The sequence below is a fragment of the Manis pentadactyla genome, chromosome 4 (genome assembly GCF_030020395.1).
Source record: "Manis pentadactyla isolate mManPen7 chromosome 4, mManPen7.hap1, whole genome shotgun sequence".
Classification (NCBI taxonomy): Eukaryota; Metazoa; Chordata; class Mammalia; order Pholidota; family Manidae; genus Manis; species Manis pentadactyla.
This window is the reverse complement of record NC_080022.1, coordinates 124333907-124358518: the sequence shown is the minus strand read 5'-3', so window position 1 is coordinate 124358518 and position 24612 is coordinate 124333907. Positions and strand designations below refer to the sequence as shown.

The window sequence follows — 24612 nt, the reverse complement described above, 5'->3', positions numbered from 1 at the left end:
AAAAGGGAGGATTGTGTGTGTGCGTGTGCATGTGTGTGTGTGTGTGTGTGTGTTACATAATAGCTTTTGTGTTTCTAGATCCCATATAAAATATGTAATCAGAGCTATCCTTCCCTTCTACTTTCTCTGTGAAGGCTCCATTCTGAGGTGCCTTGTGTCCCCAGCAGCTTCAGCTTTCTATTTCCATGACATCTAATCTAGGGGGGAAAGAGCCTGCTTCCCTTATGTCTGAGAGTCCCCAAATGGAGGCTCACTGGCCTTAATTGGCCTGACTTGAACCAATCACTGTGGGCACATGGTATGAAATGGTAAGACTGATTAGCTTAGTCTAGATCTGGAGTTGGCAAACTATGCCATTTTTGCAAATAAAGTTCTTGGAACACAGCTGTGCTCATTTGTTTATGTATAGTCTATGGCTGTTTTGTGCTACAATGGCAGATTTAAGTAGTTGCATCAGACTTTATCGCCTCTAAAACCTAAAATATTTACTGTCTGGCCCTTTATAGAAAAAAGTTTGCCAGCTGGCTTTGGTCTAAGTCATGTATTCTACCTTCAGAGAATAGAGTTGGAGTCACTTCAGGCAGAGAGCACTGGGCTGAGAGTGGTCAGTGTTTCCCAGAAGGGTCCTCCAAACAACACTGACTTACCACAGGAAGGGGATGAAGATTCTGGATACTTGTTTGACAAGTGTGACTGTGGCTTAGATTCATGGTGGTGGCTTAGGGGTAGGGATCCTGTATGTTGTCATTGTCTAGGAGTTTGATGGAGCTTCTTATTTCTGGGGAGCTGGCACAGTTTAAGCTCATTGGGAAGATTTGCTTTTTGGATTGTGAGAAAGATAAAATTGTGCTGCCAGATGGCTAATTGGATGTGGTTTTAGATTTTCAGCAGTGATTTTGGGGAAGTATATCGGTAACTAAAGTAGGTCTTAAAGTAGATGATCTTCGAGGTGGTATGGAAGACAGGTTAAGAAGTAAACACAGCTGGGTGATATGCAGGTAATTAGCTGATCGTCTGTATTGCCAAACTATTGTTAAATTAATCATTGTTTACCTAATGGACATTTCTCAGTGGCCTGAAACTCAGACCAATGTAAGGCCTGGTCTTCTTCAACATTGGGTGGAAAGAGAAGTTAAGCCTTAATTAAGCCTGTTGTACACAGCAAGCAAATCGAATGGTGACACGCAATTTGTAAATTTCATGATCAGTGGAAAATAATAGTTTGAAAAAATAAGAGAAGATTTGTTGGGAATAAGCATCAAATTCCCTGTGTATGTAAAACAAACAAACACAGATATTAAACACTTGTGCAAGGAAGAGGGAGTCCTGCTTTAATGCAGGCCTTATGAAAAGCAGCTGTACTGTTTGGATGACCACAGTTCAACATGAGTCAGCAGTATGAAAATTTAAAAATAATGGTGAGGAAAAGGTGGTCTTTCAAAATATGGTGCTGGGTCACTTGGGTAGCCATATGGAAAAAGAAAACTATCATGGCCCCTAACTCATACCATACACAAAAATCTGTTCCAGATGGATTATGGGTTTAAATGTGAAAGGTAAAACAATAAAGCTTTTAGGAAAAAGCAACTCAGGAGAACACCTTTGTGATCTTGGTGTAGGAAAAGGTCTTTTTTTTTTTGCTTTTCTACCAGAATACAAAATGTGCTAGCCTTAAAGGAGAAAAAACATAGATGGAACTATTTTAAAAATTAAGTACTTTTTTAAAAAGACCATAAAAATGATGAAATGGCAGCCAATAAAATGAAAAGAAATTCTTTCTCTCTTTTTCTACCCCCCTCACTTTGTGTCCCTTCAACAAAAGACTTTTAGCTAGAAAAATAAAAATAAGTTCTGTGAATCATTGAAAAAAGGCCAGAAAACCCAATAGAAAAATACACAAAAGACTTGACTAGACAGTTCATGAAAGGGGGTGTCCAAATGGCCACTAGTTATAGAAAAAATGCTATACTTCATTAGCCAAAAAGAAAATGCAAATTAAAATCATTATCTGTTACCACTACAGCACACTTCCCAGTGTTGTTAAAATTACGAGGACAACACCAAGAGTTTGCAAGAATGTAGAGCAACACTGCTAGTTGGAAGGTAACTTGATACAACTTCTCATGATACAATTTCTGTGCAAAATGTTTCATAGTATCAACTAAGGCTAATTATGTTCATACTCTATGATTTAACAGTTTGATTCATAGAAATACAGCCAACATGAATGCTCACAAGGATTCACAAAAAATCATATACCAGAATATTCCTAGCAGCATTATTTGCAATGTCAAAATGTGAAAACTGCAGTATCTACCTAAGTGGAATGGACACAGAAATTGTACAATAGTCATACAACAGGATACCGTAGAGAAGTAAGATTAGGCCACGTACAACCACAAGTGTGGCCAAATCTCACAAACATAATCTGAGTGAAATAAGCCAGACCACAGCACACATGCCATGTGGTTCCATCAATATGAAGTATGACACAGGCAAAACCAGTCTACACAGAAGTCACGATACAGGTTATCTTTTGGAATCGGTAGGTTGGGAAGGGTCTTGAAGGAGGATGCTGGGATTCAAGGGATTTCTGCTTCTTGATCTGGTGCTTATTACATGGGTGTGCTCAGTTGTGAAAATAAATTGAGCTGCAAATTTATGATATGCACAGGGATTGTATGCTTACAGTATTTCTGTGGGAAGTTAAAATTGTTGAGTAAATGTGCCAAATAATAAAAAGGAAATTCATGGAATTTCTCTTGATGGAAGACAAAGTGTCTGAGGTAGGTGTTATTCCTCTTTAATAGTGGGCCACACTGAATTCAATGAACTCCTGAGCTCTCCTAAACCCAAGTATCACTTAAACCCAAATGTCCCATCTCCCCATCTCTAGGCCTGGTTGTATTTCATTTATTAGAACAGAGCAGAAATTGTAAACTGGTGGCCCATGGACCTGATCCTCTAGAAGAGTTGCCCAGGCTCAGTGCTTGATTTTTAAAAAATTAATTCCCGTGTGATTTCACATAAAAATTGGATTCCATTTCCTCTTGCAATATTGGACTATTTGGTGATGCCAGACATTTCCAACATATCAGCAAAGGCCTGGAGCTGAGTAGTAGTCACTTGCTTCCTTCCATGTGCTCTCCAGTTTCCCACAGACCCCACCATTCCCTACTGTTTCATCTCACGCTGCTTCACTTGTTTAGGTTCCCTTCCTGACCCCTATAGGCTTGCCACCACTGATTTGGAGCTTCCTGCACTGTTTTCTGAATCTCTTTTTATGCTCTGTCTTTATAAACCAAATTCTTGATTTATATTGTGGTATTTTCTCTTCCCATGTGTTCCAATGTCATGAGTTCAGCTGTTTTTCATACCTGTGGTTTTGTGATGGAAGGGAAATGGGTGTGTTAGGAATAATACAGGAACCATATATGCCTCTTTATACCTGCTGATTTTCTGCGTATGTCGACTTGATATTTGTAAAATACATTATTCTCTAGTACACATAGGACTGGAGTAAAAGTTAGATTGGCAAGGGGCTGTCAAACTGTCAATTTCATGGGACTGTGATTTGGATAGATTTCTTAAAGCAGCCATGAAATCCTTTTCCTCCCATTACCGATGTATTCATTAATTTAATAAGTATTTGTTAAATGGCAGGCATGGTCTCAGGCAAGGGATCAGCAGAGAATAATCCAGTGTCCTTGCTTGCTTAGAACTACAGTCTAGGGAAAACAGACAAAATACGTACACGCGAACATGCATACATGCTTCCTCACATACGCGAAGGCCTGCAGCGAGAGACTGCTGTGAAGAGAAGTAAGGAGGGGAAGGAGGGGAGGGTGACGCAGTGCGAGAGAGTAGGGAGGCTGGGGCTGATAACTGATGTGAATGAAGCAAGTCACGTGGATATCTGGGAAGGAAAGTGTTCTTGGCAGAGGCAGGGGCAAGTGCACAGGCCCTGAGGTAGGCGGCATGTTGGTGGAACAGTAAGGCAGGAGGGCAGTGTGGCTGGGGTGGGGGGCAATAGCGGGAGCAGGGGACAAAGAGGTCCCAGAGCAGAGGGAGGCAGAGGAGAGGCCGAGGGGAAGCAGAGTCTGATCCCAAGCAGACTCCTTACACCAAGCCAAAGGCTTGAGAATTTCTGCAAAATGTGCTAGGGTCCAGTGGTCAGCTTCAAGTAAGAAAATGATGTCCTGTTTTCTATTCCTTAAGCTCTGCTCCTTCCTCTTTTCCTCTTTCCCTGTCTGTGCCTTAGGCCTGCCGGGAATTATCTGCCTCACTGAGGGCTCTTAAGGCCTAAGAGGTTGCTGACGGCTGGAAGTACTTTTATATTTGAAAATGATAGTTCAGATGTCCATCCATCTGAATGTAGTAGCTGAAAATAAGTTTGCCAAATAATAATAACAATAACAATAATGGCTATTATTATTATTTGTGAACCCTTGGCTAAGCAAATAAACATTTATCTGGTGATGTGTGTTTGTTAAGTGAAGAACCAGTAATGAGTTCTTTTAAGGTATGTGGTGGCTTAGAAGGCACTGCTTTCTGGTGAGATGATAGGAAGCTGGAGAGGAGAGATGCTACTGAAAGAGTGTCATGTGAATGGAATTCTCCAGATGCTGCTCCATTTGCCTGGTTGGGAGAGATTCCTCCAGGAGCCTTACATTCTGCTGCTCGTCAATTTTGGTTTATAGAACTGTGAGTTTCCCTGCCTCCCCTTCCTGCTTTAAAAGGTATTTTAATGGGAAACTGGAAACAATTTTCAACTGGAAGGCAGGAGTTCACTTCTAAAGAAATTTGTTTGTGGAATGTTAACTGAAGAAGCCCTGTTCGTACCCGGAACTGCAGCGGGGGTTAATGAGTTCAGGAACGAAGCGGCTGAGCAGGAAAATCAGTGTAAATGAGCCTGGGAGGAAAGGAACACAGGCTCAGAGCAGGACCTCTAAGGACCACAGGGTAATTTTACTAGGAACAGAAATGAAACTGGAAGTAGGTGAATGAGAAATCAGAAGGTACCATGCACATTTTCATGGAGGGCCCTGAGAGAAGGCGGTGGGGACAATGACCTCCCCATGAGGCCAGTGTGTGGACAGTCTTGCATTTTGTCCCTCAGTGGAGGATGCTGGTGCTCTGAGTCCAGACGTCCCTTGTGTAGACAGTTGAAGGGAACAGAGAGGTTCGGAGATAACAGGCCCTCTGGATGTTGTCAAATCTCAGAACGGTGACCTGGGCAGGGCACCCAAGTGTCAGTGCTTGAGGGATCCTGACTGACCACACATGATTTTAAACAGAAACCCATCTTCAAGTAGCAGATTGAAAATAAGTGCAAATATACTGATTAGATAATGTTTCTGTTGTCTTATGGACGGGGTGTCTCATGACAGGGGGAATTTCCCCCCCCAGTTTTTTTTCATCTCTTCAACAAATATTTATGAAGTGTCTATGATTTGGCTGGCCCTAAGCCAGTCCATGTAAACAAATAATTAAAATCATTGCAGACAAGTGTGATAACAGAAGTCCAAACAGAATGGTTTGGGAAATACGTACCACTTACATTTATCACTTATTTATACTTCATTTCTTGTGAATGTGTATACAAGAGGTAATACCATAAACCAAGAAATCTATTTTCCTCCTAAGGTCTTGCTGTGCATCTGTTTCAAATAAAAAAGAAGGGCTTAGCGTGCTTGGTGAGTTACTTAAATGTCCAGCACCTGCTGGCAACTGGGCTAATGAGGCAGGGTAATGTTGTAAGATTTTTGACCAGAAGTATCCAGTTTTGTAAAAGTATTATTTCAACCCTTTTACAGCCCTGAACTAAATGACATTGACCATCATGTGTGGTGCTGATACGACAGGCCATTCCAAACAGCTCCAGGTGACTTCCTTGGATTTCAGAGGAAGGAATGAATGTAGAAAGTCACACACTGCTTTTTTGAAGAGTTTCTTTAGTTCATTTTGACTGCTTTTCATGTCTCTTGTTCATAAAGATGCTCTTTTCTTTTTTTCCCCAGCTCAAATCATTAGTAATGCATTATCTCAGAAGTTAACGTGTCACAATTTTGATATGAAAAAATTCCAGACAAGTATTTTGAGAAGGAAGATAAGTGGCAGTATGTATTACAAGTAATACATGAATAAATTCTCTTTCTAAAAGATCCAAGTAAGATCTGAGCATTCAAGCGAAGCAGCTCTTCAGAATCAGCAAGTTCTCTAAAGCTCATATGGCACAGAACATGTCTCCCTCTTTCCTCAACAATTTTCTTGCACATCCTCTCTTCCTTATGAATGTTAGATTTAGCTTGTTGCCTTCCATAAAACTCCACAGTGATTTAGATTATTTGAATATGTATATTGATTTGAGCAGAATTTCAATTTTAACAATCTAAAGTCCTCTTGTCCAGTGAATGATGTATCTCTTCATTTATTTAATTCTTCTGGTATGTTCCATGGTGTATTTGATAGCTTTGTGCATATGGGTCTTACTTACTACTTTTAGGTGTTTTATGTTTCCTGTAGGTATGGCTAATGACATGCTTTTTCCTGAAATGTTTCCTAGCCAGTTGATGCTGGTGTATGGGAAATTCGTGTTGATGTCATACCCGTCTGCTCTGCTGACCCCTTCTGTTGGCCTATTGGTTTATGGCAGATTCTCCTAAATTCGTTAAATAGATAATATTATCCTCTGCAAATATTGACAGTGTTTCTTCCTCTCTCTCCTAGTATTTAGATTTCTACTTTTCTTTCTCTTAATGCATTGATGTGACTGTGCGGTAAGTATCTCATATGGGAGCTGACATCCTACTTTTAATCATATCTTAATGGGAACTGAATTTGTTATTCGTTGTGGTTTTCTGATGGTTACTCTGTATGTGATTTGGAAGTTTTCTTCTATTACTAGTTCACTCAGGATTTTTTTTCTTCTTTCTCTCTCTCTCCCTCCTTCCCTCCCTCCCTCCCTCCCTCCCTCCCTCCTCCCTCCCTCCCTCCCTCCCTCCCTCCCTCCCTCCCTCCCTCCCTCCCTCCCTTCCTTCCTTCCTTCCTTCCTTCCTTCCTTCCTTCCTTCCTTCCTTCCTTCCTTCCTTCCTTCCTTCCTTCCTTCCTTCCTTCCTTCCTTCCTTCCATCCTTCCTTCTCTCCTTCCCTCCTTCCTTCACAGTTTTATTGGGATCTGATTCACGTACCATACAATGCACCTACTTGAAGAGATCTATTCAGTGGTGTTTAGTATATTTGCAGAGTTGTACAAGAATGTCACTGTCAATCAGAAAAGAAATCTCTGAAGAGAATACTGTTATCCTTTAGCCATTAACCCTAACACGGGTGGCGGGGGATTTCTGGCTTGCCTTTAGGTGTCTAGGGATTCCCTATGTCTCCTGGGTCTACTGTATTCTGGGGCTTTTTGTGGATTTTCTGTCCCTGACACCTTTACCTCCAAGGATTAGCACAGAGGAGAAAAGAGGAAAGAGAAACTTTTCCGGTTGGAGCTGTTGAACAGCTCAGGTTCTTCTGCTTCTGTGACCATCCCCTGGCTTCACCATCTTTCAGCACTGCTTCTTCCCCGAAAGAAAGCTCCTTTTGCATGTGTCCTGAGCTGCGGTTTCTTCATTCAGTTATTGTTTATATAAACTAGATATAATTCTATCTGCTTTGTATCATTTAAGAATTCCTAAACATTTCTGGTTTGCTAACTCACTGCTGCCACCCCATCTTTCCTAACTCTGTTAAAATTGTCTTCCTTGTCGCCGCCTCCTTCTCCTATTCATCCTCCTCCTCCTTGGAAGTTTCTCCGTTGACAGAATTTGGGGTATCCTGGATAGGATGATGCTCTGCCACCACTTGATTATTGGTCAGCCTTCTGAAAAATTGATTTTGAATTGCAGCTCTCTAGAAAATCTTCATGTCAATTGACTTTTCAGTAGTATATGAGAGAAGATAGATTTTATGTATCTCTTTACCAACTTTGACTTACTATTCTCTACACTTCTACTGAGGTTTGCTGAGGAGTATCATCAAGGACTAACTCTCATGATTTTAATTTCCAAGTGTTCTCTAAAACACATGCAAAATTGATTATCAATACATATATGCTGAGGACAACTGCCAGGCTAATGTTCTGGGCTTATGGGTACAATTTCACTTGGAGAATCTTAGCAATGGAAGGGATGTTCTCATATGCATTAAGGTCCTGATACCGGAGGGGAGAAACCTTGCCTTGCAGCCAAGTGATATTCCCTGTATTGAGACATCAAGTGGCATAATGTGGTGATGGGGCCTGATGCTGTGGAATGTCTTGATCTTGAGTCTATTAAATGCTCTTTTCACTTAGCAGCATAATTAGAGTGCTGGCTATAAAGCATTTGCCAAATAAGTGCTACAGGGACTTTAACGATTCCCTCCAACTTGTTTCCTAGCAACCCCATGTGCTCTTGAATTATTCTCTGCCTTAACCACCATCTCTTTCTGGTCTGTTACTATGTGTTACTATTTGCTAACATAGTAACAATTTTTAACTATTTGTTCAAATAGTAACTATCTGTTACTATTTATTGAAAAACATGTTGGATGGGCTTCTGCTCTGAGGAGTGGAAGTTTGGTATTTCAAAACTGGGAATCTTCTCTTGTAATGGGGGATAGCTCGAGCCTAGAAATCCCTGTGTTCGCTAGTTTTCTGGGATTGTTTCTCCTTTCTCATCTGAATGCCAACAGACTGTGCCCATCCAGTCAGTCTAATTAGTTTTGGGATTTCCTGAGGAAAATTCCCTTTCACAAACCCATCCTGACCATCTCTTTCCTGCCTCAGCCAGATGCCCCACACACTTTGCCCCCGTCATCTTGTGACTGTCTTTTGGCTGCATTTCTTATCTTCAGTGTGGACATCTCCCTTCCTCTCATTCCTCAAGACATAGGAATTATGCCTTTTTGTGTGAGACTGTGCATTAGATGCTGCTTATTTTCTCCAATATGATTCTTTCTGTTTCACTTTAATAACAAAATCACATGTTTTCTCTGGATAAGTGGTTAGGAGTTAAACTATGTTTCCCAGCCTTACTTTCAGCTTAATTCTGGCCAGAAGAATTTAAACAGAAGTGATTAAGTGGTGAATATAACCTCCAGGCTGTATTCTTGAGAGAAAAGTGATTTCTCTCCCTTCTTTATCCATTGGCTGGCATGGGGGTGTGCGCAGGGGCTGGAGCAGCCGTCTTGGATGCCAAGACAAAGCTGTGGGTGAAGGAAAGACCAAGAGTCCCAGGACTCCAAACTTTGGAGGCACCAGATCAGCCCTGGACTGAGTGTACTTGCCTGGAATGAGAGGGAAACAAGCTTCAGTCGGATTTTAGCTGCTGGTCTTTCTGGCTTTGTTACAAACGATGAACCATAAGCATTGGGATAATGAAAGGGAATAAAAGAAGGACATTTGAAGCTGGTTAGTAGCTCTTTAAAAAGACAGGAAAGTAAGGAAAATGTAGAAACTTGACTAAATAATACTAAAAAGTGAAGAGCTCAGCATTAGGCCCTTGGAATTTGGAATCGTTTAGTCCTGAGATTAGCCACAGAGGAAGGGTTTCTGACATCTTTCTGTATGTTTGCCCTCATTAATGGTAGGTAGCAAAATATTGTTAAGCAAATATTCCAGAGTTTAAGCATTCAAATTGCTACAATATAGGCATTACTAAAAAAAAAAAAAAGATTTTGGAACTTCGTTAAGACCATATGTCTAAGCCATACAATAAAAATCTTCCTTATTAATTAAGTCACACCTCTTTTTGGCATAAATGGATATCACCCAACTCGATCTCCTTCCTACATCATCAGGTTTAGCTCTGAATGACCCTTTCATTATTTCTAAAAATGAAATCTACCCTCCAAGGATGCATTTGGAAGTCCCTTTGAATGAATGAGCCTCAGTTCTGAAAATACTATCAAAGAGAATTTCAGAATTTGTAAAATTGCACCTCGCTATAGGAATTGTACTCTTCCAAAGAGAATATTTTGAGGATCTGAACTGATCACAAACTAACTCGATAAATCTAATATGTTTGCCAATGACCAGTTACACTGGCATGTCAACTAGATTTCACTGTAAATTCTACTTTGGCTACCACCTGGTATCAGGGCTGAAACTTGCGGGGACACAAATAAGCTTGGGTCTGGTTGTGCTTGGAGTTTGGGTTTCAGCAGGTGGTCAATGGGCAGAGACATTTCACACCAAACCTGAATGGGTCTGTAACGCTGTCTTAGAAAGCAGCTTGCCTATAAATATTTCACTTCAAGTCAGACAAAAGCTGGATCAATGTGAGGCCACTTCAGACAAAAAGCAGATAAATTCCTGCTTAACGTGTACCTGATGCTTTATGATTCTGCCTAGGTTCAGATTTCCTGGATCAAATGTTCCCAAGGCCTGGGAGGTCATGTGGTTTCAGAGGCATAAGCTGAGTTTGGTGTATATTACAGAGAAGCCATCCCATCCGGGTGTGACCACTCTGAAGGTAAGTGTTAATCCCAATCTGATTTCATGTGTGTGCAACAGCTGTTGGGAACATTAGGCCTGCCATCTGTGTCCAATGGAGCGATTTCCTACCACTCAGCCTCATATGGCCCCAAAGTTAATTTAGTGCATATTGGGAAATTCCTGAAACAACATGAGACTTAACACCATTTTTCCATCAACTCCTCAGAGTTTTTGTTGATGTTTAGAGGGCTCGCGGAGGTGTGAAACTGCTGGGCTGGGAAATGGAATGGTTTACTCATAAAATCTGGGACTCTCATTGGGCTTCTTTCACCAAGTTAAATTCATGTGTTTTTCCAAGAATAAACCCAGTGCCATATTTGGAGTAAAACTGTCCTTGAACATTATGACCCAAATCCTGTGTTCTTACTGATGATTATTTGTAATCAGTGTATGAACCTGGTGATACAGAGTAACTCTCAGACTCAAACTGTACATTTGCATATGAAAAGCTTAATGACTGGGATTTACAATCAATGATCTTACTCATGGCATATAAACATTTAAAATTCTTGGAAATCTTGAGTCAGAATTAGTACTCTCTGACCTCTCTGATGGCAGCACCCATCTTACCAAAATCGTTTCCTTTATTTCCCTCAGATCTTCATCCCAGTCCTTCAGCACAAAGAAATACCTGCTGAAGCTGGTTTATATTCCAGGACAAGTAAAGGAGCATGGTCAAGCTGTAAACCGCACTGAAGCTATGGATTTGCTGTTTTTAAAGTGATGTTTGGTACTTAATCTGAATGGAGCTAAATGACTTGATCCTGTCTTTCAAGTAGCTGCTGAAATACTCCTTCTTTGAGTCTTTTGAGAATGATTAGGACAGGATAGAGCTGGGAACCTTGAACATTTCAGCTTTCCTCTGCAATCTATCCAGTTATCAGCAATTTTATCTGCTTGAAATCTGATTACTCTTTGAGATGGAACTTTTGAAAGCTATGACTGATTATATAGTGCATTCATGAGTGCTTTAGTACATTTATAGCCCTCAAAATGTAATGATCCAAATGTTTGTTTGATTACCTACTGTGCACCAGTCAGGTGTGTGGCCATACATGTCCGGTTCTTTGTGCAGCCTTCTTGCAGGCCTACCTGATATCAAATATCCACTAAAGGATTTGGGTGGTGGAGAGCCACTGTCTTTGCTTAGCATCTTTCACTTTGTCCTCGTTTCTCCTTCCCATGAGTACCACTCTGCAGACCCTCAGCTTCTCACGGACACATACTCACTGCAGCCTATTGATTGGTTTTCTGATTTCCTTATCGGGTAGTTCTGGAGTAAGTTCACTCTGTTGGCACTTTCCCCAAAAGATATTCCCCCAAATGTACACTTTATACACAGACCTCTTTGAAACACAAGCAACAAGCTAGCAGCAAGCTCAAGAGGTAAGGATCGTGTCTGCCTCCTTGGAGTCCAGTACAGAGCCTGACATACACAGCTGGTGAGCACTCCATGCCAATGAATTTGTTTCTCATGACTATCTCCTAGATTTTCACTTAATACTTCAGACCTTTTATCACTCAATTGTACCATCCTGGGTCTCATGGCCAATTTAATGTGATGTTCAAAAGAACAAAAATCTAACTGCTTAAAAAAATAAAAATAAATGTCTCTTCCTTGCATTGGGATTCATAAGCAAAGGATGCCCACAGATGGGAAAACTCATTAGCATGAGCTTCTGAAGGTGGCCATTGGTCTACCCTATGGTGCAGGATATCCTGCTAGGTTTTTTCCAAATCAGAAGGCTTTTCCCTACTTGACAAAAATTAACTCAGCAAGATCACATCATGCAAGATACCTGAGAATGAAAGTACTCTATGCCTTTCTGAAGCATGTTGTGCCTCAGGACCCAGCATAACAGAAGGAAAAAATGAAAGGGACTTGTCTCTTCTTTTGTACTCAGCAAATGGGTAGAAAATCAAATATACCAACACAATCATAATGAAACTTCCTTCTCCAGTCCTAGAATCTGACTTGCTTGAGAGACAAAGCCTCTTGCTGCCAAAAGTCTGTGAGTGAATTCATTCATTCATTCATTCATTCACCTTATATTTATTAACTGACCACTATGGATTTGTCACTGTGCATCTTTGGAATCCTTGAATTTGAGTCACAGGAGCAAGTGTTTTCTAGAAATTGGGCTGAAAGTAATTGTTCATTGCTGATGTCATGTACATCCACTGACATTTATTTAATAAACTTTAGAGGCAGTATGGCTTAGTATTCAGGGCACAGACTCAGGGCTAGGAGCCTGGTTCCAGCACTAATTAAATTTGTCACCTTGGGCAGGGTACATAGACCAACCCCAGCCTGCTTATCTACTAACTAGAATATTAGTACGCACTTCATTGCGCTGTTGTGAGACTTAATTCTGTTAATACATGTAATGTGCATAATGGTGCTTAATACAGAGCAAGTGCTCATAAATGTGGGCTGCCATTGTAATAGAATTTAATATTGAAATGGTCCTGGCATGATGAATTTGAATTAAATTGCTTCAGTTTATTCTCTCCAAGCTTCAGTTTGCACATCTATAAAATGAAGATAGTAACAACTACCTTACAGAAATGTTATGATTCAAATGAGACAATATATGTAGAAGTGTTTTGTAAAAAGCAATGTCTGATGTACTTCAAAGTTATTTTCATTATGTTAAACTCTTGAAGATGCCTATAATGAAACCCCTTTTCAATTTCCCCAGGTTATATCTCCTGAGTGAAATCATAGAAAAGAAAGCAAGTTCATATCCTTGGCAGAGGAGAGAAAGATTCTTGATTAGATCTCACCAAACTCTATCTTGTAGGGGAAAAAAATCACTCAGAAAGAGACTGGTGAAGGATATTAGGAAAAGACAATGGAGGCTGAGCCACCAAAATACAGTAAATCTTTATGAAGAGGGATGGGGGCAGGCATGTGACCCAAGCCAGGTCAACTAGAATCTCCCTCATTGAATTTAATTCTTGAGGAGAGGAATTAAATTCTGAGTGGAACATTCCTTCCACTCAATGACAGCCTCCTGGCCACGCAGTCCCCGCGTTACATGACGTGCTTTCCAGGGCTGCCTGCACCCTTCTCCGCTTCCTAGCCTGGTCTTCTGGCTGCTGTCAATCCTGAGAGCTCTTGTTCCTTTCCGTAAATTACCCTTAGCCAAATTTAACTTCTGTTGCTCGCAAAAAAGGTGCACTAACTAATACTGGCCCTGACCTGCTGATAAGGACAGCCACTGAAAGGACATATCTTCCTCTAGTTTCGTGCTGGTACTGTGAGTGCTGCACATGTGTGTCCTGGTGTGCTTATGACAGGTCCTGTATCCTGTCAGAGCTCTTAAAAATCACTTACTCACTTGTTCACTGGGAAATTATATATTGAGTCTCTGGGTATCACTTTAGGCACAGGGGATGCATCAAGGAACAACACAGACAAACTCCTGTGTCCTCATGAATTTACATTCTAGTGGAGGAAGAGACATAATAAACAAAATAAAAATATACCTAAGACATTAGAAGATGAAATGCCTCTGGAAAAATACCCCAACAGAGAGGATAGAAAGAGCCAAAGGTGAGGTTACCATTTTAAACAGAGTTATTAGCAAAGGACACTTAAGTAAAAGAAGGGTGGTGGGTTAGAGAACCATATAGAAACAGTGGGAAAAGCATTGCTGGTAGAGGGAACAGAAAGTGCAAAAGTGCCATGGTGGAAAGTTGCCTCCAGTGTTACAGGAACAGGAAAGGTGGTATAGCTGGAGTGGGGTGAGCAACAGAGAGAGATCAGGGAGGCAATGGGATATGGGGGGCACACAGTGTAGGGCTATTTTTAAGACTTTAGTTTCTACTGTGAGTGCGTTAAGAAGACATCGGAGGGTACTGAACAAACAACATACAGTTACCTTTATGTCTCTCTTCTGTGCCCTGCATCTGCTGGCTTTCAAGAACTGGACAGGACCCATGCTTTCCATTCCCGGCTTCACAGCTCTGCTCTGCTTCAGTCGGGCCTCTCTTCTCTCTAAACTGAGCACTCCACACACTTCCTTGCTTTGATCCACTCTCTTCCCAAGCCCCAGTGTCCATCAGGGGCCATTTCCAACCCTTTCTCCTTCCTGAAGTTTTCTTGCATTTAGTCAGGTCACAGCAATCTTGCCCATTTCTGAATCTCTCATGGACTAACTTCTACACACTCCAGCAGAGATTTAGCCCATACCCTCTTGGATTTTATTGAATTTTTCATGTATGCCTGCCTTGTCTACCAACAACTATAGATTGTAAACTTTTGGAACAAAAGCACCATGTCTTGCCCCTCTTTGTAGCCCGTTGAGTGCATAATGAAAAGCAGTTTCGTGTTACTGGAAACAATCTCCGAGGCTCTCAGCATGTCTGGGTTCTGTTTCAAAGGTTTACAATGGCTCCTTCTTTCATAGGGGGTCTTGGAAAGTTACAAACGAATGTGTAACTACATGGTTTGCTCAAGTAACAGAACAGAGTTACAGTGTAAGACCAATCATCACAGTCCATTAAATTGGGGTTGTTCAGGGAAAGTGAAGTTCCAGGCCTTGGTCGAGCAATCAAGGGACTTGAGGCCATGCAAACCAGGTCGAGGGGCTTGCCCTGGCCCTGAGAACAAGGTGAGATTGTCCTCTCTGCGACAGTATACCTTGCCAGCATGCAAATACATTCTTGAGCTCTGCAGCTGAATGGCACGCACGGCCCCATGATCCCAGATCCTGTGCAAGGTTAACTAGTCTTCTATAAACATTAACACCCATGGGAATGGTGTGCCTTAATTACAGAGGAATAGACTCTGGCCCCTAAGTACTTGTCAGTTTACAGAATTCATTCTATAGACCAGAGTGTAAATGCAATTTGCGTGGCAATGTTTATAGCCATCACAGCTCTATAAACAAGCTGCCTGGGCTGAGGATGCCGGGTTTGTGTCTTAATGTGAATGCACCTGCAAAACCAGGGTGCAGCATCTTCCCCCAGCAGACCCTGGGCTCAGGACCCTCCAGGTCGCTCATATTAACTGCCCTGTATTGCTCACATGAATGCCAGGGGTGCAAATGAGTATCTCCTCATTTGGGTGAACAAAACAAAACAAAACAAAATCATGTTGCACAGTTTTTACTCCCAGGGGATTTTCTCTGAAATCGGTGGCAGCATACATGTCTATTTCTCAAACCCTTATGTAAAGTTCCTAGAGCCAGAGGAACTGGGACAGTTGCATCTGGAGCATTACATACTTGTATAATGTTGGCCACATTAAACTCTTTTGACATCTGAATAGAGCAGGAGCAGGATGAGATCTCCCATGTCCCTTTCCATTTTCACATTCTGCGACTGTTTCTTTGAGCCCCACCAGAGACAGGCCTATCTTATAATGAAGAAAGGGAGAATGTAGTCGCAGAATCTGGAGCGGAAAAAGATATCTAGTCACTTTTCTTCATCATAAAGGTCAGAAACTGATGCCTACAGTTTGGGAATCACTTACTGAAGTCACAGCTACTTACAGGCTAAGATTCAAACCCTAGTCCTCTGGCCCTCTATCTAGAGTTTTCCCATTATATCCAAGGTTTCATATAAGTGACTTATCTCAAAGATTTAAAGAGACACTTCAGAAAACAAGTGATATGAATGGTCAAGAAGAACATAAAATGATGCTCAACATGATTAGGCATCAGGAAAATACAACTTAAACTCACAATGCTGGTAGCTAACAGGAAAGCAGAGCTGATAATACCAAGTGTTGTGAGCACAGGAACAACGGGAACATTCATACATTCACACATTGCTGATGGGTACAATCACTTTGGAGAACATTTAGCAGTTCTTAGAAAGTTAAAGATACACTTAGCATATGACCCAGCAATTCCAGCTTAGGCATTTACCCAAAGGACATGAAAGCCTGCACATGAATATTCATAGCAGCTTTATTCAGTAATAGTTCTCGACTGGAAACAACTCAACTGACCATCAACAGGTAAAAATTTCGGTATATCTTCACCGTGAAAAACTACTTAGAATTGAAAAAAGGAACCCCTTACTGTTATGCGCAAGAACATACATGAATAAGGAGGAGCTGAGGAAGCTGGACACCTGGCCCCTGTAGGATGCCATTTGCATGAAGTTCTAGAAAAGGCAGACAGTGATCAACAGGGGCTGGAGGCAGGGCAGGGGCACCCTGCACAGGGACGGGGGACATGGAAGTGTTCTCCATCTTCATTATGGTAGCAGTAACAGAGACACACTTTTGTCAAGACTCACCCCACTGCATACTGAAAAGGGGCATATTTTATGGTATGTAAATTGTACCATCAGTAAAGGTGGTAAAATAAAATAAATAGTAATTTGCTCCCAAATTGTTGTGGATGGCGTGCAATCACAAGACTTCGAACTCTCCATTCAGAACTCATCTCCAGGGGTGCTGCCACAGGGCAGGGGCTGGGCGACAGGCCTAGCTCCTCTGGGGGCTCCGGCAGGCAGGCGCATCCCTGCAGACCCGCTCCAGCCAGGCCTCCGGCACGCCCATCCGAGCAGAGCCGGCGCCCCGCCAGGGCAGATGTGGAAAAACCTCTCTGCTACTTTTATCTTTGGTGGGAAACCCTTGTTCGCCTGGCTTCGATGTGTTTATAAACCCGTGTCGTGGTATGGTTTAGATTTGCAACTATCGAGGGGATGCGGCTCCCCTGAAAGGAAGCAGGCTTCTCAGCGCAGCGGTCCCCAGAGGAGGGGGGACGCCCGAGCACGCGATGCGGCGTGAGCCGCAGCAGCGCGAAGGAAGGACCCGCAGCCCTTGAAGTTCCAGGAGGCCCGAGCTGAGGCGAGGGGGAGGGGCAAAGAGAGGGGGAAGCGGGACCTGTACGTTTTGACGCGGTAGATACCGCCTTGACCTTGAATCTCCTTCGGTTTTGGACTGTGGAAGAGTTTTTAAAAAATAAAATGTGACTGATATGCCCTGAGGATCCCAGCTTGTCAGTCAACGTTGCCAGATCTTGGGCACGCCAGAGGAATGCAGGGCTTCTTTGAAGAGGTGTTCATTCCAGTCTAAATAAAAGTATGCACCCAAGTCATGATTCAGCCCTGCCCCAGGCCTTGGAGTGAAGCTGGAACCCTCTGGAGCTTCTTAAAACCCAGGTGTTAGCCGCAGACACCCTGCCCCTGCCCCACACCCGCCTGCAATGCCCTAGGACTTGCCAGGTTGGCCAGTGTCTCTGCAATCCCTGTCTTTGCCCTCCGTCGTCTCCCTTCAGCTTCGTGACCTGGGACCCAGCCCTCCGGGATGCAGATGCCCGGGCCCCCACCACTTCTCTCACCATTCCTGCAGTTGTTCCAGCCCACAGGGTCCTTAGAAGAGGAGCAGCCTGCTAGCTTCCCCTTTTCCTCTGCAGAAAAGAGGAACTGATAGATGCTTAGGAGTGGACCCGATGCCTCTAGTTTCTAAACTGGGATTCTAGAATACTGTCTACAGTGAAGAGGATCCATTTTCAAATGCAGTCGCAGATCCTGAAATAATTATTGCTCAAAAACATGACCAGGGGATGGAAATTGGGTAAAGCAAGCCAAAGTCATTCCTGAAATTGACATTAGAATCATACTAGTCATATCTTTCTGATGGATGAAAGGTACATATTTGGGTTATCAGGTTGGTCATATTGTTAAAATACTATGTTGATCATTTGTTTCCCTTCTCAAGAATCTTCAGTAGCTCCCTATTACCCATGGATGCTAAAAGGAAACTTTGCTTGGTCCCTGCACAGTGCATAAGGGATTGAGTGTAGCATTACCCTAAGCCTGTCTGAGTCTTGCACAGCTCAGCTGGACCTTGTGGGAACCAGCCTTGTGGAATGGATGCCCCAGGCACCTCACCCTGTAAGAATGGTCAGTCCCGAGGAAGACTTTTCAATTCCCTTTGCCACTAACGAACACTGTTTTGGGATCCTCCTTTGCCTATTCATGCCCACACACAAATACAAGGAGATCTGCTGAACCTGCTCCAGAGTAATTCAGCTCTCCTTGCCTGGCAAGCTAATTAGTTCAGGCTCAATATAGACTCTGTTGTGGCATCACTTCTTCAGCTGCACTGGTTTTCAAAATTCCCTAGCCTCTAGCCGTACCCCCTAACCTGACATCTCAGTATTGTCCAACATGTACTTTCTCTTTCAGGCCAGTGACAGCCAACACGCACAAATACTTGCTTTTAGTTTATCAAACATTACTGGGATATTACTATTTCCTTGAGATCCCCAACATCTACTAGCCAATTTCCATCACTGCTCAATGCATCAAAAACACTGGGACTGATGGTATTAGGTTACAGTTAATTCAGTTCTCTTCATTGTGTGTAAATGTCTCCTCCAACAATTGGCAGGAGCTGCCCATGTTTCTGGCAGGCAGGTCTAAGTGTGCGGACCACATTTCAGGGCATGTTTTGCGGTGAAGCCATGGCTGGCACCACTTGCTTTTTCCATCGTGTGCCTGGTTTTCAGTCAATGTGGTTGCTGTAAAAATTCACTGTGGTAATAACTGTCTGTGTCTTTTCTTGATGGCCTGGTTTGGTCTCAACACTTCCTGGGACTAGATCATCAGCAAAATATCAAATGTGTCATGGGTGTCCCCACATGTCATTGGTGAGCCGTGACTATTCTCAGAAGGGTAAGGGCAGGAGGCAGACTAAACCTTCATAAAATGGGTTGCAGAGCGAGGTCCCTGGGGCACCCGTTCCACAGGGCTGGTTCCTGCAAGGTCCGGTGAACTGTGCAGGGCTCAGGGCCTTCAGGGCCCTGCTGCCCTCAACCCCTTATGCACTGTGCGGATGGATTCGATGAGGAGGTCAGGGATTAGGCACAGACTGCTCTTTGAGAAGCTGTAGTAATCTTGAAGCATTAAATTGAAAGAATGTTTCTGAAGAATACAAATATATAGGAGTACATCTGATATTCAGTGATCCTTATTTATTGATCAGTACTATCAATAATTCAATTATTATTATTTTTTTGCAACTTCTGCTCCTGATTTAAAATAAATCAAAGTCTGAAAAGCTACACTCAAGTGCTCCTTATAGCAGTTGTCACATAGCTCTTGATGTCTGCTTGCATGTTGTCCACTGTGATGTGAACGGGCTTCAAGAGGACAGGGATTCTGTGCCTCCATCTCTGTATCCACGGAGACCTTGACCTGATAGCTGACCAAGCACCCAGCCAGCTCTTAGCAGCAAGGACCCAGATGGTTCTGCTGGCTCTTGCTGAGCACTACCACTTATTAAATCAAGTTTGTGTCCATATCTAAACAAACCAAACCCTGCTGTGCCGTTCATCACAGGGGTCGACTAAAGACACTGAAGAATAAATAATTTTCCACCCACATACATTCAGCTCCTTATACTCAGCTAAAGACAAATGTAAAACCATGCAGAAAACTACATGCAGATTTATGCAAGACAGTGTTCATTAATTACATTGTTACTTATATCAGCAAAAAATTACAAAGGGTCTTACCATCCAACAACAAAAGCTAATACATAAATTGTAGACCATCCATGTGATGGGGAAGAGGGGACATTGTAGTACTGAAGTATCTCCAGAAATGATAACATGCTGAATATCAGCAAATGACTGAGACAAATATTTAAAACATATTTAATACAATTCTAATTTTGGAGGAATATATACAGATAATATTAGTGATTATTACCATCAGTTGGCGGGATGTTTTCCCTTCTCTACTCCTTAGTGTTTTTAGTTTGCCTTCAATATTATTTGATGCTACTGTTATCGCTATACCAATTTCCTCTTCTTTTGCTTCTTTCTGTTTTATCGTTGCTGCCTATAATGGTGGAATTTTGTTGTTTTTGTTTGCTTTCTTAATTTGTCTTTGTGTGGCATGTTCTTCTGTTCTTTTATATTAGAACTTCAGGTAGAGTTTTCAAACAGGGGTGAGATGCCTCTCATAAGTAGCATAATACTCTTTTTTTCTTAATGAAAACTGAGAGTCACACTGATGTGCGAATTAAATCTCTCATTTACTTTGATGACTTCACAATTTTTAGTTTACATTTTCTATGAACGTGCTTTTTCTTGGTGTGTTTTTTTATACTCTTTGCCTTCAACTGATGTAATAAAAGCTTTTTATAGTTCCCTCTTTCTTTCTTTCTACTGATTTGGAAATCCTACATTGTATCTGTATGCTTTTAGCTGTCACCCTGAAGTTTCTGATGTCTGTAGTGACCTTCATGCTTTGCTAACAAAGTCTAAACTTAATATCTCGATCCTTTCCCTGAGCAAATTAATAAGGGTGCTTCATTCTTTACCCGCTTCCATTCTCCCATCTTTCAGATAGTTTTTATCTAGTACTTTACTTATGTTTTGGTTTGCAACAAAAAAATAATTCATGGTAATAATCAATATATTTTTTACTGTCCATGGTTATTGAAAATTTCCAACATGATTTGTAATGTTTTTTGTCCAACATTGCTTCTTATACATCATTTTCAATTTTTTTTTACTAAAGTTTATAAATCCACTTATGCCAGCAATGGTTCCTCAGTTGTAAATTCTCTTAATATTTACTGATCTGAAAATGTTTTTATTTTGCTTTCAGTCTTTAGTAAGTTAGTTTGAATTTTTAAACATGTAAAAGACACAAGAAGACATAACCAATAGTAAAACTGAGTTTTAGAGTGTACATTTTTCCATTTGTATATTTATGAAATCTTTGTAACTGGAGTTAAAATCTCACTCCCCACTTTCTTCCTCTGCCCATTCCGTCCCACTCTCACCCCCTCTACGTCCCTAGGGACACCCACTATCTTCAAGCTTATGTGTATGATTCTCATGCATGTTTTTATATATTTACTACAAATCCATGTCTCCTTAAACTATGTATAGTATTGTTTTGTATCATAATATAACTTTCCTGGCTGCATTTTTTTTCATTCATCATGTGTCTTTGAAATTATTCCTGTCAACACATGTGCAAGTCTAGTACATTTTGCTTGCTGTTATAACAATACAATGGTATAAATAAACTGCCATTTCATTGTAGATTCCCTCACTGACCAGCAGTTGGCCTGTTTGTACATTTCACTATTACAAATAATGTGACGGTCAATTTAGCTGTAAATGTTACCTTGTATGTGAGAATTTTGGGGAGGAAGAAACCAGAAACAAATTTTGCCATGTAGATTGAACATCTTTAGTTATACTAGTTAATGTCAAAATTAATTGTTCCAAATTATACTCCTTCCTGCAAAGTACAAAAGTTGCTGTTTTCCCATGCTTGATGTTATCAGGTTATATATTTCCAATCTGATGGGATGGATATGATATTTAATTGCTGTTTTCAAGATCACTAATGGGCCTGAGCATTTTTCCACATGTTAATTAACCTTTTGGGTCTTTTTCATTGAATTTCCTCTGAATAGCTTTGCCATTTTTCTCTTTGAATGTTTACCCTTCCATTAATTTTTTAGGAATTCTTTATACATTTTAAATACTGGAAACTTACTGAAGAGCATCTCTTTGAATATTGCCACTGCCTCATTTGTTCTATTGTGTTTTTCTGGAATCCCTTTTAAAAGCATGTTGGAAAACTACTTTCTCTTGTCTAGGTCTTAAATATCTTCCTTCCCTCCCCTCCCTCCTTCCCTCCTTCCCTCCCTCCCTCCTTCCCTCCCTCCCATCTTTCCTTCCTTCCTTCTTTTCTTTCTTAAAATGTTGTGCCTCTTTGTATTTTCTCTGTGTGGTGTTTTAGTTCTAGCTTTCAATTCAGTTCTTTTCCTCTGCCAATTCTATTTAGCCCACCTATTTATTCACACATTCATTCAAAAGCATTTGTACATATATCAGGTACTGTTCTAAGTGCTAAGGCTTAAACACTAAACAAAGCAGACAAAAGAAACTGCCTTTAAGTAAGTTTTGTTTTACTTGATAAAATTCTGAGTTTTAAATTATATTGGTTATCTTTTTTCCATGCAGGATTTCTCCTTGGTTCTCTTAAAACTATTTTGCAAATGGTCATTTCTTATTATTGCATAGAAGATTCACTTCTTTATTTTTTTAGACAATTTTACCATGTTGATTTAATATTGTTTGGCCTCCAGTATCTTGGGTATATTATTTGGCTTCTCATCTGCTGAATCTCCATTAGGACTGAGTGTTTCCTTGTGCGTTTTGTAATTCTTGACCATGAGTTCATGTTCAGCCAAAATCTAGCCTGGGAACTAGATTATGAAGACATTCTGGATTGATGGGTAAAGAGACGTTGCAATGTTTTCTCTGCCTCAGCCTTGAGAAGGTCACTATGTCTGCACCTGGACATAAGCTGTTTATGCACACGGGGCTCTGCTTCACAGTGTGCAATGAGAGTTCATATCTCACCGTACATGCGGCACAGCTCAGGGTTCCAGCTTCTCACAGGTGACTCTGTTTCCACCCATGGTGCTGGGTGTGCCTCATTTCTAGGTCCAGACCCTGGGCTAGTAGTAGAGATTTATAGGTCTCCTTCTGGGATTAAGGAGGTTCTAGTCTTTGCTCCACAGGGAATGAAATCTCTGTCCCCTAAGGCATAGACTCTCTGGGGGCTGAAGAGTGGAGTATAGTCTCTCTGATTCTAGATGCTGAAACTTTTCTCAGTTTCATGTCAATATGTTTTCTTTAATTGACACATTGTTAAAGCAAATGCATGTGGATTGAGTGATCGGGCTGAAAGAGGAAAATGCTGAGCTTGCAATGTCTTGCATCTTGACTAAAAGTTCAAAATTTTCTACAATTAGCATATGGTATTTTTATAATTAAAGAAAAAATACGTAAAGTCCAATCATGCAGTTAGGAAAACAAAAGTGATTTTGGGGGAAGATAGATTAATAATAACGAGTCAGAGGTGACTGATCAGAAAGAAAATAGTAGGGGCCAGAGAAAAAATGAAGGCACCCGGGGCAGCAGAAAGCCAGCTCCACCCAAGTTCAACCACAAGTGATTTTATATAATAGAACTCCACACCTCTAATTCCACACCTGGATGGTCTCCCCACTCCCCACTACCAACAAAACCCCTCTTCCTCCTGGACTCCCAACTCAGTGCCTCTGCCAACCTGCGGGTGGTATCTCAGGTCAGAAGGGTGAGTCATGCTGCTCTTGGCTCCCCGTTCTGAATACCACTCTGAATTTGGGCGCAAGATCTGGGGTGCCATCTCCTCAGTGTTTCTTGACTACCTTTCCCTTTTCCATCCAAGCTGTAGTAAGGAGCAGGTGACTCCTGGCATTTGTCCCCTGGATGGGAGCCCAGCCTCTGCACTGCTCCCTCTGTCTACTCTTCCTTTCCTTCGATCCATCCTCCACTCTGCAACCAGGAAAGGCCATTCCAAAGCGTTAACCTACTCAGGACTTCTCCTTGCTCCTGTCAGAGACACATAACTGACCTCCAGAGCCTGGTGTTTCCCTTTCATTGTGCTGCATTGTTGCAGGGGAGTGGCTGCCTGAAAAGCCAGGAGCTACATATACCAGTACCCCTTGTCTTTATGTTGAGCCAAACGATTAGCTCTTGCCAGGGGAGAATGAGCAGAAATGATGTGGGTGTGGGTGTTCTCTGGGCTGAAGTAGTTAAATACTGGTAAAATTCTCAGATGGACTCTCGCCATCTATTGCAACCCTAGGAGCTATGTGTGAGCCCCGGGATCTGCAAGTTTTAGGAGCCTTGGTCCCTGAATCCTTTCTGGGAGGAAAACCACCCAACCAGAAACACCCTCATTGGCATGTACCATGAAGAAAAAATAAAGCTTTGTTTTGTTAATCCATGGAAATATCAGGGATTATTTGGTTTATGAGTTGGTTATCTTAACTAATATTTTGATTAGTGTCACCTTAAATAATATTTTGATTAAATCATAAAATTTCTCTAAAAATGACTTCAAAATTGTTTAGAGTAATGCACAAGGCTTTTTATGACATGGTCTCTGCCTGTTTGCATCAAAGATTCTCTGCTCACTACCCCTTCCTCCTAATGCTAATACCGACTCCCCCGGTTTAACAGAATGCAATCCATGAGCTGAGCCATAAACCAAAAAAGGCCGGAAAAGAAGGCGCATCCGAGTGGGGCTGGGAGGGGCTTG

The 24612-nt window shown here is 41.6% G+C and overlaps 1 long non-coding RNA gene across 1 annotated transcript in view; it reads left to right on the top strand.

The window, feature by feature from the left end:
• Nucleotides 1–14802, top strand: part of LOC118932403 (uncharacterized) — a 67667-nt gene extending 52865 nt beyond the window's left edge. Inside the window, exons 4-5 of the long non-coding RNA XR_005032763.2 lie at nt 10375–10495; nt 11116–14802. This is a non-coding gene — a long non-coding RNA (uncharacterized LOC118932403). The remainder of the gene's footprint in view (nt 1–10374; nt 10496–11115) is intronic.
• The last annotated feature ends 9810 nt before the right edge of the window (nt 14803–24612 follow it).